Source organism: Daucus carota, chromosome 9 (assembly GCF_001625215.2).
Source record: "Daucus carota subsp. sativus chromosome 9, DH1 v3.0, whole genome shotgun sequence".
Taxonomy (NCBI): Eukaryota; Viridiplantae; Streptophyta; class Magnoliopsida; order Apiales; family Apiaceae; genus Daucus; species Daucus carota.
In genome coordinates, this window is record NC_030389.2 from 24,250,457 (window position 1) to 24,269,399 (window position 18,943).

An 18,943-nucleotide genomic window follows, 5' to 3' on the forward strand; every position below is an offset into this window, starting at 1 on the left:
TTCTTTAAACATTAATAACTTCGTCTTGATCTGTCGAACGAACGAACCATCAAATCTGCTTGACTTCAAATATTTAATTTGAATAACTGATACACAGATGTGCTGTCTGGTTCATCTGTATCTAGTTAAATCAAATATTCTTTATCAAATAAATATTAAGAATTTGATTTGTTTGTCGAGTCTTCGTCTTGTAAGTACTTCTTCATTAAATGGAATCTTCTGATAAAATAAAGTATAGAAACTTTATATCTTCTGAACTCCTGGACGTGCCACAAAAGATTATTTGTGTGCACTGAGGCTTGAACATATTAATGAACTTCTTTCAGTGGTGTGCAGCAGCATCCTGGAATTTATCTGACATATAATTCCCATAAATCATTTGACGTTCTTCGTACGGATTCCGATGACTTGCTATTTACTGAGCTTTCTTATCTGAGTTGAGTTGTACCTCTTTAAATACAAATAGGCTGAACATATGCCTTTCAAGTTATGATTATGTATAGAGCATATCATCATCAATTATCATGGCCTATAGTATAATAATATTTTCCTTTTTCAATTATCTATAGAAAAATTTCTCTTCAAGACATTAGATTTAAGGAGCTCTTGTGTTTTATTTATACAGAATATAATCAGATCAGATTATATTCTTGGTTGGAAATAAATCGATCATGGATACAAGTTCATGTATGAATTTTGCAAACCTGGCTTTCAGAGACCTGAACAAGACTAATCCTTGTATCAAATATGTGGATTCAGATGGTACCTCATCTACAACTGTCAGAATTATCATCGTGTCAAACATGTTGCCCCTTCATGCACAGAAGGATGGGGAAACAGAGGGCTTGATGATTTTGTTCAAAGTGGGGGAATTATTTTTTGGTTAAGTGTGGGAAATAGAAGGGGGCAAAGTAAGACTAAGTTGTTTTTCGTTTTTTTTAAACATTTAAATTAACATCGGTGATAAATTAAACCGATGTCCAATAAAAAATGATAACAGTTGTGTTTTGATTCACGATTCTCATTTTTTCAAAATAAGTATTGACACCGGTTATTTTCGGAACTGATGTCTAAAAATAAGGTCAACATCGTTTTAAAAATAAGTGATGTCTTAAAGGACTTTGACATCGGTCACATGAGCAACCGATGTCTAAGCACCGATGTCTTAGACAGTTATTCTAGTAGTGATTTGACCAGCTCTACTGGCCACCTCCTCCAAAATTCTCTAACAGTCCTACTACTCCACGACTTGCGTGAACAAATGAAAACTTGAAAGTATTTTCATAATAGTATAATAATATTATAAAATCTTAACCAATATGGAAGTTTTTTAATAATAGTATAATGATTAATTATTATTAAATAAAAACAATTATATGAACATAACCAAATTTTGGTACTTATGTTCTACTCAGAAGTGATTTCACTTATTAATAAAGGCTATCCTTATCATTCTAAAATGTAGAATGAAAATCATATTATACATGTCAATTATGCATGTCAACCACATGTATATTTTGATATTTTTCTAGTATCAAACTATCGAGCATTGGTTAGCCCTTTAGAATATTGTCTATTAATGGAGTTTTGTTTTAGTTTGCTGTTTGTAAAAATTTAATATGATATATTTTTTGCTCACAACATCAATGTAGAAGTATAATTTACCATGGTTCAAGAATTGTTAAGAGTTAATCTAGGTCTAAAGCTATCATGTCCAAAGAGATGAGCAAATATATTTAGCATCAACAAATATAACTTATATGAATTTAATCTAGGTCAGAAGCTATCATGTCTAAAACGACGAGAAAATATATTTAGAACCAACAAATATAAGTTATAAAAATTTACCTCAATCGATGTTAAGAGATCGAGTTGCTAAGAGTTAATCTATGGTGGAACTAACAAACATAAGTTGGCTTGCACCGCCTTTAATCTCTACTAAATTTTGAAAATTTTAATTTGTAACTGTTTTGAATATGTAAGAGGTAAATATTAATTTATTGGAGTTATTGTACGTCTAGTAGTGGTGTGATAGAGGAAACTAATGCTTTGATTTGATTCATTTAGCTACCTTTTGACCACTATTTCGAAGATCGGATTATATGCGTGATCGGTTCACGAGCCTCATCTTTTGATCCCTCACCTCTCCAAAGTTAAATATATTTTTTTTTGAAATATTTAATTTTGTGATTGTCTTAGACATCTAATAGATTTGATTTGTGTAACACTCGATATAGTTGTTGTAGGTCTAGTATTGTTTCAATGGATTACGCTAAAGATTTAATATTTGTATCAATATGGATTTGGTTAATAAAATTTTGTATTAATATTAATATGGACTCCTTATTTATTTGAATTCCGAAATGTCATAGGAATTTTTATAGAGTTGTTTTGTAAGTTAGTCCATATTGTTTGAATTCTGAAATGTAATAGGAATTTTATAGAGTTGTTTCGTAAGTTAAATCATTGGGGTTTTAAAATCTGAAACGTATAGTTATGTTGGAGTGTAATTCTGTTGGTGGAATAATCATTACATTACAAAATCCTTCTCAATATGAAAGTCTTTTCGTAGCAGTATAATAGTTGTTATTATTATCAAATAAAAGTAAAATATATTATGATCGAATTTTGGTACTTCTCATGTTCCATTGAAAAGAAGTTTTGTTCATTAATAAAGAGATATCTTAAAATTATTCAAATATCTTAATCTACATAATAAATGGGTTAAATATCAAAGTGTTCACTGAAGTGGAGGTCATATATCATTTTGCTCACTAATCTTAACGAGATATCATTTCAATCATTAAAGTCACAATAAATATCAATCAAGTACCTCCAAATTATAGTTCAAGGAGTAAAAATATTATTTATAAAGTTTAACACTTTATTTTTGAATACTAACAGAACCAAGTACAAGGTTATAACTTCTAGTATTTATAATAATATATTTAGATTTTATATAGTTTATTTACTATTTATTTTTAGTATATATTTATTTTTTCTTTTAATTATAAATAAATAGTAAACAAAATTGATAAAATCTAAATATATTGTCATAAATACTAGAAGTCATAACCTTTTACTTTGGTTATGGTAACATTCAAGAACAATGTGTAACTCTATAAATAATATTTTTACTTCTTGAACTAAAACTTTGAAGTACTTGATTGATATTTATTATGATTTTAATGATTGAAATGATTTTCCGTTAGGACCAAGTGATATATGACCTCCACTTCAGTGACCACTTTAATATTTAACCCTATAATAAATAGATTAGTTTAATAATATTTAAAGATGATTGAATATAATTTATTTACATATATAATTATGAAAATTAAAATAAAAAGACTCGTAAATAATACAATACAATAGTTTAGTTCACTCAAACTAAAACAGAAAACATAAGATAAGAAGACAAGATGTAAGTTATCTAATATGATTTTTTAAGTAAACTCAATAGTCTCTATAGTATAATGATTATGAGTTAAACATTAAATATAACTACAAGAGCAAAGAGTTTTGATTCCCTTTGTCCAACAATCAATTTTTAGTTATGTGTCTATGGATTCTAATCTTATTAATAATCATGACCATGCATAAAAATTTACACTAATCATATCTCCCGACTAATTAAAAATAGTTGTTAGTATGTGCACATGAGCACACACTAGAAAGACCTTTAAAAATAACATTATTCTAGATTCTGTTCTGCATTCCATTCGGAATTTATAATGTTTCTTATTAATAATTTGGATAAGTTTGGATGTTCGATTTAATATATTAAGTTTAGTTGGCGTTTAACTATAGTATTATAATCTAAACAAATCATTTTTTATGAAAGATAAAGTGTTATGATAGTGTTTTATATTGTTATTTTTAAAGTATTCTTTGTGGAATGCGACCCATATATACACACACATATCCACACACATTTACTTTACGTGTACATTAAATTAATATATGATATGTGTGTGTATCAATCGATTACTTTTTAGTTGGCAAGGACATTTAAATTTTGTTCACATTTGTATCATGTTACTCGAGACTGGATACATAATCGAAAACGATAACAATGTCACAAAATTGACTTTTTATAACCATTATGTTTGTGAATTTGTTGAAATTAAACCTTATTTCCAAATGTACACTTTTAAAATGTTCAGATTCAAATAAATATACATATTTAAATATTTATATATTTGATTTTCACGGAAAAAAATCTCATGTATATAATAGATATGGATTAGATTTAAGAGGATTAAAATAGTTTGTTTCAAGTGCAAAGTATACACAATAAATGAGAAATTTCTTCCCATTTTATTTTACATGCGTCACTATTTAGTTGAGAGTCTTACAGTTCAAATCTACATTGACTTTTAATTCTCTCTACAGCTGAAATCCTAATTATCTCTACAGCTGAAATCTACATTGGCTTTTAATTCTCTCTACAACTGAAATCTACATTGGCTTTTAATTCTCTCTGCAACTGAAATCTACCTTAGCTTTTAATGCTCTCGGCTTTTCATCACAATCTATAGTATTTTCAAACTCACATCACTTTAGTAGAATCGTAATAAACTCGAAAACTAAGGGCAACTAGACTGAGCAAGCACCTCCAGAAAGTGTATAAAAGCACCCTACCCCCTCAAGTTCTAATCCAACGAAAACACATTTTATACTTTAAGGTATTTGATATAACTCCAGCTAGTTCAGCTACTTAAATACCCGTGTACAATATTAAGCTAGTTGTGTTCCAGCTTGTTTAAGCGGCTGAGATTAAGTGATCATGATCATATATCATTACAAATTTACGATTCGATTATTGAATTCATAACTATTGATCATGTTTCCATGATTGATCATGTTTCCTTATAAGTATATATATATATATATATATCAATTGTATCGGCAAGAAGTTATGATTATGTATAGAGCATATCATCATCAATTATCATGGCCTATAGTATAATAATATTTTCCGTTTTCAATTATCTATAGAAAAATTTATCTTCAAGACATTAGATTTAAGGAGCTCTTGTGTTTTATTTATACAGAATATAATCAGATCAGATTATATTCTTGGTTGGAAATAAATCGATCATGGATACAAGTTCACGTATGAATTTTGCAACCTGGCTTTCAGAGACCTGAACAGGACTAATCCTTGTATCAAATATGTGGATTCAAATGGTACCTCATCTACAACTGTCAGAATTATCATCGTGTCAAACATGTTGCCCCTTCATGCACAGAAGGATGGGGAAACAGAGGGCTTGAGCTTTATATACGATGAAGATTCACCTCTATGGCAACTAAAAGATGGATTTTCACCTGATACAATGGTTTTTTATGTTGGTTCACTAAATGCCGATATAGATGTTAATGTACAGGAGGAGGTTGTTGAGAGACTGATGCCTATATTCCATTACATGCTCCCAATGTGCGGAAAGCACGGTGACCAATTTGATGAGGGACTGTGGCAGGCTTATATCTCTGCAAATAAAATATTAGCAGACAAAGTATTAGAAGTGGCAAATCCTGAGACTAATTATATTTTGATTCATGACTATCACCTCATGGTTGTCCATGTGTTCTTGAGAAATAAGCGCTACAGGGCCAAACTCGGATTCTTTCTCCAAAGTCCATTCCTTGCATCTGCAGAGATCTATCGAACAGTTTCTGTAAGTGAAGACATTCTGAGGATTTTGTTGAACTACGATCTCATCGGGTTTCATACTTTCGATTTTGCTCGCCACATCCTCTCATGTTGTAGTAGAATGCTGGGACTGGACTATGAGTCCAAACGAGGACAAATTGGGCTGGATTATAGTGGTCGCACGGTGTATATCAAGATTCTGCCTTTAGGAATTCATTTGGGAAAAGTTGAAAATGTTCTGAATATTCCTTCTACATCAGTGAAGGTCAAGGAATTCGAAGGGAAGTTCAAGGGGAAGCATGTAATTGTTGGCGTAGACGACATGAACTTATTCAAGGCAATTAGTCTGAAGTTATAAGCATTTGAACAACTATTAAGGAAGTATGAAAACTTGCGAGATATTGTGGTTCTTGTTCAAATTAGCAATCCTGAAACAAGCTCAGGAGAAGACATCGAGGAAGTGAGAAGGGAGACGTATGGAACTGCTAATAGGATTAATCAGATTTATGGTTCTTGTGATCATCAACTAGTGAGTCTAATTGATCGACCAGTTGATCAATGTGAAAAGAACGCCTACTATGCTGCCTCAGAATGTTGCATAGTAAATGCTGTAAGAGATGGAATGACTCTAGTCCCTCACATGTATATCATTTGCGGGCAGGGCTCTTCAACTGTGGATGAAGCTAGCGGAATTATGTCTTATTTTCCTCGAACAAGTGTGCTAATTATTTATGGATATGTTGGATGTTCTCCATCTCTGAGTGGAGCAATCAGAATAAATTCATGGGATATTAGTTCCTTAGCTGAGGCTATGCATTCTGCGGTCAACATGGATAATTCTTTAAGGCAATTAAGACATGAGCAGAACTATAGTTACGTTCAGTCTCATGATGTGACATATTGGGCTCGCAGTTTCCTGCATAGCATGGAGAGAGCATGTCTTGATCACTGTAATTATCAATGTTGGGGTTTGGGATTCAGTTTCACATTCAAAGTTGCTGCCCTCTCCCTAGGTTTTCAAAAATTATTTTCTGAAAGCATAGTTCCTGCATATAACAGGACAAATAGGAGGGCTATATTTCTAGACTTTGATGGCACCCTTGTTCCTCATTCCTCGACCAAGAAAAATCTCAGTAGTGAACTTGTCACTGCTCTTAACACTATGTGTGATGATCCTAAGAACACTGTGTTTATCGTTAGTCGAAGAGGTAGAAGTTCCTTAACTGAGTGGCTGGCTCCATGTGAAGGTCTAGGACTAGCTGCTGAACACGGGTACTTCATAAGGTATTTTCCTTCAAAAACTTCTTAGAGACCTTTTATAGTGGCACTTCTAAATAAATTGCCTTTGGTTTGCAGGTGGAAGAAAACTTCTGAATGGCAATCTGTTAGATATAATTGATGATTACTAATGTTCTTAAAGTTTGTTTTAGAACAGGAGTGATCAGAGTTTAAACTGGAAGCTGATCAGAGTTTGATGAAGCTGATCAGAGTTTGGTAAAGTCTGACCAGAGTTTGATAAAGTCTGATCAGAGTTTACATAGTCAAGACTCGTCAGAGTTTACACGTGGAAAGAGCTCAGAAGCGGATATACTTCAAGGAAGGATAGAAGCGGAGGAGTGATTTGCTGACTATGGAAACTAAACAGAAAACTGGAGCAATCTTTGATTGATAGAATACATAGCTGATTTATAGGATATCAAATCAGAGATTGATTTTGTAACTGTGTCTATATAAACACAGAATAGGGTTACTCTATATGAGTTGAGTTATCGAGTACATTGTTAAGAACCCTAGCAGCTCTTAGTGATATAATATAAATCACTGAGAGAGTTTTTGTAATCATTCAAGCTTTGTGAATAAGAGTTTATTGTTTTCAATCTCTCATATTGTTATACTGTGTTACAGATTGTGATCACTATATCATCTTATATAGTGAGTTTATAGGACCTAAAAAGTGGTATCAGAGCCAGCTCTGTTAAGATTACTACAGTGAGATCTTAATCACAATCATGTCTGAAAAATCACAAGCTTCATCCTTTAGAGTTCCAATCCTTAAGGCATCTGAATATCCAGTCTGGAAAGAGAGAATGATCATATTCTTAGACTCTGTTGATCCAGAATACCTTGACAGGATCTATGATGGACCACATATGCCCACCAAGCTCTCTGTTGGGCTTGCAGATGAACCTCAGAAGATGGTTCCAAAGGAAAAGAAAGATTATACCCCTGAGGACATCTTGTCAATTGGTAAAGACTCTAAGGTGAAACACCTTCTGCACAGTGCCCTTGATAATGCAATGTCTAATAGGGTAATTGGGTGCAAAACTGCTAAACAAATATGGGATGCTCTGGAAACCAGATGTCAGGGAACTCAGGCCATAAAGAAAAACAGAAAAACAATCCTTACACAGGAGTATGAGCACTTTGACTCAAAATCTGGTGAGTCCTTGACAGATCTGTATGACAGATTTGTCAAACTGTTGAATGACTTATCTCTAGTGAACAAGGAATATGATCTTGAAGACTCAAACCTCAAATTCCTTCTGGCTCTTCCTGAAAAATGGGATTTGAAAGTCACTACAATAAGAGACAATCTTGATCTTGGAGAAATGTCTCTTGATGATGTTTATGGAAGACTGAAGACTCATGAACTTGAGATGGAGCAAAGGAGCAAACGTCATGGAGGAAAATCAAAGTCTGTTGCTCTAAAAGTTCAAGAGGAGGCTGCTAAACGCAAGGGAAAAGCTCATGTCACAAAGTCTGACATTGAGTCATCAAACTCTGATGACTCAAACTCTGATATTCCCTCAGACTCTGAAGAAAGTGATGATGAGATGATGCAGCTAGCAGCATTGATGGTGAAAAGCTTCAAGAAGTTGGCCTACAAAAAGTTCAACAAAGGCAAAAGTTTTTCAAGGAAAGACAGAAACTCTGACAGAGTTTATGATAAGAAGAACTTCAGGAAGAATGAGGGCAAGGAAGGGAAAGCTGGAAAGGCTGACAAGTATACCTGTTTCAACTGTGGTGAAAAGGGTCACTTTGCATCTGAATGCAAGAAAGCCAAGAAGGAAAAAGAAAAAGCCTTTATCACCAAGAAAGGAAACTGGACAGACACATCTGATTCAGAAGAAGAAGTCAATTATGCTCTGATGGCAAACACTGACAACAACTCTGAATCTACTGCTAAGGTACCTCATTCTACTCTTGCCTTTGATACTGAAGATATAACTGAGTTAAGATTGTTCCTTAAAACTTTGCATATCAGCTTTAGAGATCAGACTTTAGAGAATGAAAGATTAAAATCTGAAACTCTAAGTGTAAAGAAAAGGAATGATTATCTAGAAAAAGAATTAGTTCAGATGCTAGAAGTTCAGAAAGAAAGAGATGATGCTGTCATTGTCAAAGATGAATTATTAAAGAGGTATGCATCTCTTCAATCAGAACTTGCTAAAGAAAGAGACATTATTAAAACATGGACTAATTCAGGCAAAACCACTCAGGATATCTTAGGTAGTGGAAACTGGAAAAAGGGACTAGGTTATACTGATAACTCAGAAGCTAAGTCATCAAAAGCAGAGTTTGTCAAAACTCAAAAACCTAAGGTTAAACCTGTTAAATTTGTTGCTGAATCCTCTAAGTCTAAAAAGATTAGACCAGAATCAGAGATTAACAACAATTTAAAATCTGATAAGCCCAAACAGGTTAACATAGGACTGATGACTCAGAAACAGCTTAAACATAAGCTTAAAGAGGTAAAGTCTGATGACAAAAACAAGGAGCCTAGGAAAAATAGAAATGGCAAGATTGGAATAGACAAGAGTAATAACTACATGCCTATTCCAAATGCACCTAGGAAGACATGCCATAACTGTGGGAATACTAATCATCTTGCTAATTTTTGCAGGAAGAACAAGGACATTAACTCCTTACCTACAAAGTCTGGAGTTAGAAAAAGTAGTATTAGATATAAACCGCAAGATCCATGTTTTCATTGTGGTAGTTTATGGCATTCTATCTATACTTGCAAAGAATATCATAGTTTGTATTATGATTATTATCAATTGAAACCTTCTTTAAAGGTTAATAAAAACTCTGCAAGTACAAACTCTGTTTCTAGTACAAACTCTGTTACAAAGTCTGTTAGCTCAAACTCTGATAATAATAATAATTCCGCTGCAAAAGCTAACAAACTTAATAAGGCCAAGGGATCCAAGCAAGTCTGGGTCCTTAAAACTAACAATTAGTGGTCTTTGTGATTGCAGGGCAACAGGAAGAATATCCTAGTCTTGGACAATGGATGTTCAGGACACATGACTGGAAATAAGGCCGTGCTGTCAGAGTTTGTGGAAAAAGCTGGCCCAAGTGTTTCTTATGGAGATGGCAACATAGGAAGGACTCTGGGATATGGCAACATCAATCTTGGAAATGTCATCATATCAAATGTAGCTCTTGTTCAAGGGCTAAAACACAATTTACTCTCTGTCAGTCAGATCTGTGACAGAGGATATCATGTTGATTTCTATGAAGAACACAGTGAGATAGTAAGCAAGTCAACAGGCAAGGTGGCAGTGATTGCTCACAGACATGGAAATATTTATGAAATCCACTTGCCTACAAACTCTGAAGGAAAAGCAATTTGCTTGTCAACTAGAATCTCTGCAGAAGAAAGTTGGAAGTGGCACAAGAAGCTCTCACACCTCAATTTCAACTCCATAAATGAGCTTATAAAGAAAAAGCTTGTGAGAGGACTCCCTGAATCACTACTCACTTCAGATGGTCTTTGTGATTCCTGTCAAAAGGCCAAGTAGAGAAAAACATCCTTCAAGAGCAAGACTGAATTCTCAATAAAGAAGCCATATTATCTTCTACATGTTGATCTATTTGGACCAGTTAATGTACCATCCATTGCAAGGAAGAAATATGCTCTTGTCATTGTTGATGAGTATACCAGATACACTTGGGTATATTTTCTTCACTCTAAAGATGAAACTGCTTTACATCTGATGGATCATGTGAAGCAACTGGATCATGGATCTGAAGACAAAGTGAAGATCATTAGAAGTGATAATGGAACTGAGTTCAGAAATTCAACAATGGAAGATTTCTGCAAAGAAAGAGGTGTAGTGCAACAATTTTCTACACCTGGTACACCACAGCAAAATGGTGTAGTTGAGAGGAAAAACAGGACTCTTTTAGAAGCTGCCAGAACTATGCTTGATGAGGCTAAATTGCCTACTTATTTCTGGGCAGAAGCTGTTCAAACAGCTTGTTTCACTCAAAATGCAACCTTGATTAATAAGCATGGCAAAACCCCATATGAGATGGTAAAGAAAAAGAAGCCAAATTTGAAGTACTTTCATATATTTGGGTGCAAATGCTTTGTATTGAAGACTCATCCAGAACAGCTTACCAAGTTTGATTTAAAAGCTGATCAAGGCATTTTTGTGGGTTATCCTCTGACAACAAAGGCCTTCAGAGTCTATAATCTAATAACCAAGGTGATCATGGAATCCATACATGTGTCATTTGATGACAAAAGAATTATGGGTTTAGCAGATATGGATGATCATGAAGAACTGCATTTTGAAAATGAAGAAATATTCTCTGATTCGACAAACTCTGATGAACAGTCAAACTCTGACTATGAACAAAATACAGCAAACTCTGGTGAAAATTTACAAGTTCATGATGATGAAGCAATTGTTGAGGGGGAGCATCAGAATGTTTCAGACTCTACCCAAGACTCATCAGAGAATGCTGACTCAAACTCATCAGAGAATACTGATTCAAACTCTGATAGCACAAATTTAGGGGGAGCTACAGAGAATAATCAACAGAATCAGGAGAGCATGGATCAAGGGGGAGGATCCAATGATGAAAATGGTCAACTTCCACATGCTAGGAAGTGGACAAAATCTCACACACCTGATTTAATAATTGGCAATCCAGAAGCAGGTGTGCAAACAAGGACAGCTACAGCAAATGAGTGTTTACATCATTGCTTTCTGTCACAAACTGAACCTAAGAAAGTGGAGGAAGCTCTTCAAAATGCTGACTGGATTCAAGCAATGCAGGAGGAGCTAAATGAGTTTGAGAGAAACAAAGTATGGACCCTAGTGCCAAGACCTAAAGACAGATCCATAGTTGGTACAAAATGGGTGTTCAGAAACAAAACTGACAGTGAGGGTGTCATTACAAGGAATAAAGCAAGGCTTGTGGCAAAAGGGTATTCACAACAGGAAGGTATTGATTATGATGAGACATTTGCTCCAGTTGCAAGATTGGAGGCAATTAGAATCTTTCTGGCCTATGCTGCTCACAAGAAATTCAAGGTATTTCAGATGGATGTCAAAAGTGCTTTTCTAAATGGGAAACTGGATGAGGAGGTATATGTTGAACAACCTCCAGGCTTTGTGGATCCAAAGCATCTAGACTATGTCTACAGATTGGACAAAGCACTTTATGGACTAAAGCAGGCTCCAAGGGCATGGTATGAAACTCTAGCTCAATTTCTTCTTGAAAGTGGATTTACTAGAGATTTGCCAAGCTCATGCAGTCTAGGTACCAAATGAGCATGATGGGAGAACTCAGTTACTTTTTGGGTTTACAAGTTAAACAGACTGAAGATGGGATTTTTATAAATCAAGCCAAGTATACCAGAAATCTTTTGAAGAAATTTGGTATGCAAGACAGTTCAGCTGCAACTACTCCTATGGCAACAGCAAACAAACTAGACAAAGATACTGGTGCATCAGTGGATATCACAAACTATAGAGGAATGATTGGATCTTTGCTTTATCTGACTGCAAGTAGACCAGACATCATGTATGCCACATGTCTATGTGCAAGATTTCAAGCAGATCCAAGAGAGCCTCATCTGATTGCAGTAAAGAGGATATTCAGATATCTCAAGGGAACCACATCATTGGGATTATGGTATCCTAGAGAATCAGATTTTAGTCTAATTGGATACTCTGATGCAGATTTTGCAGGTTGCAAAATTGACAGGAAAAGCACAAGTGGGAGTTGTCAATTTCTGGGTGGAAGACTAGTTTCTTGGTACAACAAGAAGCAGAAGTCCATTTCAACATCAACAGCAGAGTCAGAGTATATAGCTGCAGGCAGCTGCTGTGCTCAAATTCTTTGGATGAAGAATCAACTGTTGGACTATGGGTTATCCTTTTCTAAAATTCCTATTTATTGTGATAACCAAAGTGCTATTGCTATGACAGGAAACCCAGTTCAACATTCTCTGACAAAGCACATCAGTATAAGATATCATTTTATAAGGGAGCATGTGGAGGAAGGAACCATTGAACTTCACTTTGTTCCTACTGAACAGCAGCTAGCAGATATATTCACCAAACCACTAAGTGAAGCAACCTTTACTAGGCTGGTGAATGAGCTAGGAATGATATCAGGAACTGAGTAAACATAAATGGTCAGATCTTTCAAATTTCAATTGTCAAATTACCATATTTATTGCTCACAAAATTGCCATGATATACTCTGATTGTTAATATCTGATGACATTCTCTGATGATATACTCTGTGTGCTATACTCTGATGATATTCTCTGATCGTCATTCTCTGACGATATTCTCTGATGTTTGTAAACTCTGAATCTTGATTAATGATCTCATTCTTATTTCTCTGAGACCAATAACCTGTGAAGATATTATGAAGCATGATCTGAATTAGTAATCATGAATCTCAGTTAAGTTCCTTAATCTTGATCTCAATTTTGTGCTACTATTTTACACTATATGCATATTGATATCATTGAGACTCTATTACTTCACATATCTTAATTATAAGTGAGACTGACTAATTTGCATTTTCTCTCAGTAAATTAGACAGTGATTATAAACTCTGATGCTATATACATACCCCTGCAAATAAGCATAGTACTCCTTTGAGATCTTAGATGTCTATATGACAGTGACTGGGAAGACCCAAACACTTACTGGTATTAAGTAATTGCCAAGATTTTATAATCTATGGTGACCAGTCACAATCTCTGATTACTGGAGAAATACTGTTGCAAAATAATATTTAAAGGTCGTGATTCATTTACACTGAAAAGCGTCCTTGGAAAAAAAAAAAAAAGGGGGGGTTAGTTTATTTTATATATTTCTCCATCAGAGTATGTCTTTTGTCTATGACTTGAGAGTTTAAATAAATTATTCTTGTCTACCTTATAATTACGAAATTGTGAAATTCTCTAGTCTCTGATTTAATATGTTAAATCACACACATTATTTCACAAGCACATTATTGAGCTATGGATTTTATGACAAACTCTGATTTTTTGATGAATTTTCTAAAAATTATGTCTTTATTCTGAGGTATTTAGAATTTATTTTCTTTGATTTAAATCTCAGAGTTTAATATTGGAGGGATTTGATCTTGATTTTCTAAACTCTTATACATTTCAGGAGTTCAAATATTCAGAGAATATGAAGGGAGTATTCCAAACGGATGTATTGTTAGTGGGTTTACATGAAAAACATTTTAATAGGAGAACGTGTAATCAGCATTTATAACTGCACATGTTTTACTGCGCTCATGATTATCACTCTTTTTTCTCCATGCCACTAACTCTCATCTACCAGTTAAAATCTGACAGGTGTCCAAGTGAACAAAGAGCCATGCGTGTACAGCTAAACAAAATCTGAAGAGTTTATCACATCAGATTTTATTGCTTATTATTCACTTATACACTCTCTTCACAAACTCTTACTCTCTTCTCTCTGAAATTCAAATCTTCTCTCACACACCTTCTCAAACACCTTCTTTCACAAACTCTGTTCTAATGGCCACTACAGCTTTTATTTTTGCAGGTGTGGAATTTGTTACCAATAACCATGCTGCCATTCTAAACACTGCCGACGCTCCAAGGGATTATCATCCCATGCAGCAATTTCTGGCACAGAGTGCCCTTGCTACCGCCCTTACCGCTCCTGCCAGACTCTCAGGAAGCCAAATCATCAATTTTTGGAGGACGGGTAAGTATGACAATGGTGGTGAAGATGGATCACCATCAATTGTGTTTTCATATGAAGGGGAGGAGTATTCTGTTACTCCAGCCACAGTCAGAGCAGCATTCAACCTGCCAGAGCTCGACACTGCTTACATCACTAATGGAGATGCAAATCTTAGAACAATGATGACTGATTTGGGCTACAGTGAATCACTCGACAAATTGGGACAATTGAAGCGTCCAGGGCTCAGAAGGGAATGGAGTTTCTTCTTCGACTGCATCACCAGGGCCTTTCAAAAGAAGTCTACAAACTGGGATGCCATACCAATGGACATGCTGCAGATTGGGTATTCTCTGATCTACTCTACTAATTTTGATTTTGATAGATTAGTTCTTAGAAATATTGGTGAAAGAATGCATGAGAATAGACAAGTCATATATTTCTCAAGATTCTGTCAATTATTGTTTAATGCCACTGTTGGTGAGGTGGAGTTTGATGTTGATGATGAGATCAAGCCATTCAGGCTTCATAAAAGGGTGTTCAAGGACCTCATCTCCAAAGATGAGAAGTATCCAATTCAGAGACCCCTTCTAATTCCAGCTCAAGTTAGACTCAGGATGGAAATGCCCCAAGTACAACAACAACAACAACAACCACAACCACAACAGCCTCAACCTCCAGTCTCTCCTACAATCCCCAAACAACCCAGAACCTCTGCATCCAGGTCTAAAAAGGCTACAAACTCTGAAGAAAACCCCTCTACTAAGAAGACCAGAACCTCTGTTGCTACACAAGTTCTGAAGACAAAGTCTGATAAACCAGTAAACTCTGATCCTGTAAACCCTGATCCTGTAAACTCTGAAGCTGCTTCTCCTCAAAAGCAGAAAAGGAGGAGACTGGTTGCAGCCTATGATTATGATGATCTTGAACCTGCACATGCAATAAACTCTGAACCTCCTCCTGCAACAAACTCTGATCCTTCCCAGGACAGTCCTCAAACAAAGACACCAAGATTCAAAAGAAGAGCAAACAAGCCTAAGAGGCCAAGGGTGCCAATCACAGAGATCACAGATTTTACAGTTGAGGAAGAGCAAACACCATCTACCACACTACCAGAATCTTCTCAAGCTCTGATGGTGCTTCCTCTTCAAGCTGTTCCACTCTCAACTGCTACAGCATCCTCTACTTCATCTGAAGTAGATGAGGAAATTGTATGCAAGGATCAAACTACAACTGAAGCTGAGACACCAGTGTCTGACTCTCATATTCCAATATCTGATCATGGACCCTCCACTCCAATTCCTCATTCTCCAATGAAAATTCCTGAGGGTGCCATTGTTCATGATACAGCTCCAGAAAACTACAAGTCAGATGCTGTAGTTGAAGAACCTGATAAGGTAGCAGTGGAAGCACTGCAGTCTCTTGCTAAGGCTGGTGAAGAGCCTGGTAAATCAACCTCTGAAGCTCAACAAAAATTTATTCAAGATCCTGTTGAGAAGGTTGCTAATCCTGCATCTGATAATGATGAGGATGATGATAGTTCAGATGATGACAAAGATGAAAATGATGATGAAGTCCCTCTGTCACATCTACAACAAAAGTGGGAGTCTACCAGCCAATACAATGCCAGGCTAGAGACTCTGAACACAAACTCTAAGCCACTTCCCAGGGATCTTCAGGTTGATCCACCAACTGAAGTATGGGATAAACTCTGGCTGAGCCACCAACATTCTCTGGAGCCAGCAAAAGCTGAAGATTTTCTATCTATGGCAGAGAATAAAATCACAAACTCTGATGTCATGTCAAGCCTCAAGGCTACAGTTCTTTATCTAAAGACATTTCATCCTGCTCAAGCTCAGACATCTAAGTCTATAGATGGTCTCAGAACAGAGGTAGCCAGTTTCAAGGAAACTCAAGATATGAATAAGAAAAGGCACCTACTCCCTCTGAAAGATGATGTTAAGAAGCTGGTGACTGCAAATGAATCTCTGGAAAAGAGGATGTCCACCATTGAGTCTACTCAAGAGAAAATGTCCAAACAGCTTGAAGCCATCCAATCTTCACTTTCTCTGATAACTTCTATACTGATTCCTGATGAGAATGATGTCAAAAAGGGGGAGAGAGTAGCTAAAGTCAAATGCAAGTCTACTTTTCAAACTCTGAAGAGAAAGAAGAAGGATGATGATGATGATGTGGATGACTTCACAAAGCACAAAAGATTTCAAGCAGGAACTGGTGGAAAAGTTTCAAACTCTGACAGTTCAAAGTCTAAGCAAATGTCTGTTCCAGTTCCAACACATACTGTCACATCTGGATCAAAGCACAGACCAGTGGCTGGATCAGATAGACCATTGACTGATGAAGAACTTGCTAGATTGATCTTTGAACAAGAAAATCCAGAAGCCAAATTGGATTTGGAGTTGATTGCTGCAGAGGAAGCTGAGCTGAAGAAAGAACATGTTGAAGCTATAAAATCTGGAAAAATTCAAAAGCCTGCAAAATCAACTGCCAAGCCAAACGAAAAAGGAATATTGATCAAGGAAGCTGCTGTTGCTGATCAGAGTTTACCAGTCAAAAAGGTATACTCTGAAGATGAGTATACATCCTAGGGAAAAAGCAAAGTAGATGAACACCTTGAGAAAGGATTGATTAAGAAGAAGCCTACAACCTCTGACAAAGATCAAGTTGTAAAGGAAAAGAAATCAGAAGCTGCAATCTCTGACAAAGCTCATGTTGCAGAATCACAAAAAGGAAAATTAACCTCTGACACAGCTCAAGTTAATAAGGAAGCAAAGAAAGACACAACCTCTGACAAAGCTCAAGCTGTGTTCAAACCAACTACAACTCTATTGGCAGGATTTGCAAAGCCTAGTCTGATGACTGAAATAAACTTTGAAAAGGGCTCAATTCAACCAATCTCTCGTCAAAAAGCAGGAAGAGATAAAGGAGGGCTGGGATCCAAATATGAGAAATTTGATCAGAGTATAGGATCAATGTCAACAGACCCCTCATCTCTCTGTGCTCCCAAGACTGGAGCATTACAAGAAAAAATGGACAAACTTGATTCAGTCCAGCTGGTGAAGAATGACAGAGGAGATAACATTCTTATCTACTTCATGTCTGATGGAACAGTGTTTAGAGTAATTGAAGCTGATCTGTATGCTAAACACTGGGAGGAATTGAGATATGTCTCACACATATTTCAAATAAAGAACAAGTCATGTCAACACATCTCCAATCTGCTCAAAGATCAAATCAGAAGAAAGATGGGTATTACAGGAAACAAAAATGCTGGACCTTTCATTCCTAAATACTTCAATCATAAAGGAAAGCTGGTTGAGATGAAGAAAAATTCAGCAAAAATAGTAACAATAGATGGAATCAGAACTCTTGCATTCAATGAAGAATCTGATAAAGCTTACAATCTCAGGCTGGATAGAGACTTGAGAAGAAACAAGATATATGATCTCAGAGCTGCAATTTATCAAACTGGAGTTTCAGATCCAGAGCTGAGAGAGATCAAGAGACAGATGATTACAGTACTTGAAGAAGCTGAAAGAGAACTCCTCAGAGGATATCTAAAGACAGCAAATGGTGTCTATGAAGCTAAGGAGTAAAGTATCTGTAAGTTTTAAAAGTTTTCTGTTATATAGTTAAACTCTGTTGCATTTGACTTATCTGTTTTGACATCATCAATTATCTGCTAACTTGCACATAACATATTTATGCACAAGTTGGGGGAGATTGTTAGATATAATTGATGATTACTAATGTTCTTAAAGTTTGTTTTAGAACAGGAGTGATCAGAGTTTAAACTGGAAGCTGATCAGAGTTTGATGAAGCTGATCAGAGTTTAGTAAAGTCTGACCAGAGTTTGATAAAGTCTGATCAGAGTTTACATAGTCAAGACTCGTCAGAGTTTACACGTGGAAAGAGCTCAGAAGCGGATATACTTCAAGGAAGGATAGAAGCGGAGGAGTGATTTGCTGACTATGGAAACTAAACAGAAAACTGGAGCAATCTTTGATTGACAGAATACATAGCTGATTTATAGGATATCAAATCAGAGATTGATTTTGTAACTGTGTCTATATAAACACAGAATAGGGTTACTCTATATGAGTTGAGTTATCGAGTACATTGTTAAGAACCCTAGCAGCTCTTAGTGATATAATATAAATCACTGAGAGAGTTTTTGTAATCATTCAAGCTTTGTGAATAAGAGTTTATTGTTTTCAATCTCTCATATTGTTATACTGTGTTACAGATTGTGATCACTATATCATCTTATATAGTGAGT

The 18,943-nt window shown here is 35.5% G+C and overlaps 1 pseudogene; it reads left to right on the plus strand.

Moving 5' to 3' along the window:
* Nucleotides 1-18,943, plus strand: part of LOC108192703 (probable alpha,alpha-trehalose-phosphate synthase [UDP-forming] 9) — a 34,887-nt pseudogene that overhangs the window by 15,301 nt on the left and 643 nt on the right.